This window comes from Entelurus aequoreus, linkage group LG08 (genome assembly GCF_033978785.1).
Source record: "Entelurus aequoreus isolate RoL-2023_Sb linkage group LG08, RoL_Eaeq_v1.1, whole genome shotgun sequence".
Lineage (NCBI taxonomy): Eukaryota > Metazoa > Chordata > Actinopteri > Syngnathiformes > Syngnathidae > Entelurus > Entelurus aequoreus.
In genome coordinates this window covers 64,076,708-64,079,220 of record NC_084738.1, presented here as the reverse complement: position 1 = coordinate 64,079,220, position 2,513 = coordinate 64,076,708, and positions in this window count along the sequence as shown.

Genomic DNA, 2,513 nt, shown 5'->3' with positions numbered 1-2,513 from the left:
AAAATATGTTTGATGAAATTTACTTTTAGATGCAGAAATATGTTTAATGAAATCAACTTTGTTGCACATGCATAAATGTTTAATGAAACTGTTTTATATACATAAATACGTTTAATGAAACGGTTTCACATGCAGAAATACGTTTGGTGAAACAAACTTAGTTGCAGAAATATATTAGGTGAAATTAACTTTGTTTCACATGCAAAAATATGTTTGATGAAATTAACTTTTAGATGCAGAAATATGTTTAATGAAATTAACTTTGTTGCACATGCATAAATGTTTAATGAAACTGTTTCACATGCAGAAATACGTTTAATGAAACTGTTTCACATGCAGAAATACGTTTGGTGAAACAAACTTTTAGTTGCAGAAATATATTAGGTGAAATTAACTTTGTTTCACATGCAAAAATATGTTAAAGGAAATGAACTTTTACACATGCAACAATACATTTAATGAAATTAACTTTTACACATGCAGAAATATGTTTAAGGAAATTAACTTTGTTGCACATGCAGAAATGTTTAATGAAACTTTCACATGCAGAAATACGTTTAATGAAACTTTCACATACATAAATACGTTTTAATGAAACTGTTTCACATGCAGAAATACGTTTAATGAAACTTTCACATGCAGAAATACGTTTGGTGAAATTAACTTTGTTTCACATGCAGAAATGTTTAATGAAACTGTTTTACATACATAAATACGTTTAATGAAACTGTTTCACATGCAGAAATACGTTTGGTGAAACAATCTTTTAGATGCAGAAATATATTAGGTGAAATTAACTTTGTTTCACATGAAAAAATACGTTTAATGAAATTAAATTTGTTTCACATACAGAAATATGTTAAATGAAACTGACTTTGTTTCACCTGCAAAAATACGTTTGGTGAAACAAACTTTTAGATGTAGAAATATATTAGCTGAAATTAACTTTGTTTCACATGCAAAAATACATTTGGTGAAAAACTTTTGGATGCAGAAATATATAAGGTGAAATCAACTTTGTTTCACATTCAAAAATACATTAAATGAAATTAACTTTTAGATGCGATGAGGTGGCGACTTGTCCAGGGTGTACCCCGCCTTCCGCCCGATTGTAGCTGAGATAGGCTCCAGCACCCCCCGCGACCCCGAAGGGAGTAAGCGGTAGGAAATGGATGGATGCAGAAATACGTTAAATGAAATTAACTTTTGGATGCAGAAATATGTTTAATGAATTTTACTTTGTTGCACATGCAGAAATGTTTAATGAAACTGTTTTACATGCAGAAATATGTTTGAGGAAACAAACTTTTAGATGCAGAAATATCCATCCATCCATTTTCTACCCCTTGTCCCTTTCGGGGTCGCTGGAGCCTATCTCAGCTGCACATGGGCGGAAGGCGGTGTACACCCTGGAAAAGTCGCCACCTCATTACAAGGCCAAAGATGCAGAAATATATTAGGTGAAATTAACTTTGTTTCACATGCAGAAATATGTTTAATGAAACTGACTTTGTTTCACATGCAAAAAATACGGTTGGTGAAACAAACTTTCAGATGTAGAAATATATTAGCTGAAATTAACTTTGTTTCACATGCAAACGTGTTTAATGAAATTAACTTTTACACATGCAAAAATAAGTTTATGAAACCGACTTTGTTTCACATGCAGAAATACGTTTGGTGAAACAAACTTTTAAAGGCAGAAATATATTGGGTGAAATTCACTTTTTCACAAGCAGTAATGCGTTTAATGAAATTAACTTTTACACAAGCAGAAATATATTTAATGAAATTTACTTTTACACATGCAGAAATATGTTTAATGACATTTACTTTTACACATGCAGAAATATGTTTAATGAAATTAACTTTTACACATGCAGAAATATGTTTAATGAAATGTACTTTTACACATGCAGAACTATGTTTAATGAAATGTACTTTTACACATGCAGAAATATGTTTTAATGAAATTTACTTTTACACATGCAGAAATATGTTTAATGAAATTTACTTTTACACATGCAGAAATATGTTTAATGAAATTTACTTTTACACATGCAGAAATATGTTAAATTAAATTAACTTTGTTGCAAATGCAGAAATATGTTTAATGAAACTATTTCACATGCAGAAATACATTTGGTGAAACAAACTTAGATACAGAAATAAAGGTGAAATTAACTTTGTTTCACATGCAGAAATATGTTTAATGAAATTAAAGGCCTACTGAAACCCACTACTACCGACCACGCAGTCTGATAGTTTCAATGATGAAATATTAACATTGCAACACATGCCAATACGGCCGGGTTAACTTATAAAGTGCAATTTTAAATTTCCTGCTAAACTTCCGGTTGAAAACGCCTTTGGATGATGACGTATGCGCGTGACGTAGCCAGTGAAACAGAAGTATCGGTACCCCAATGAAAACAATACAAAATAGCTCTGTTTTCATCTTATAATTCCACAGTATTCTGGACATCTGCGTTGGTGAATCTTTTGCAATTTGT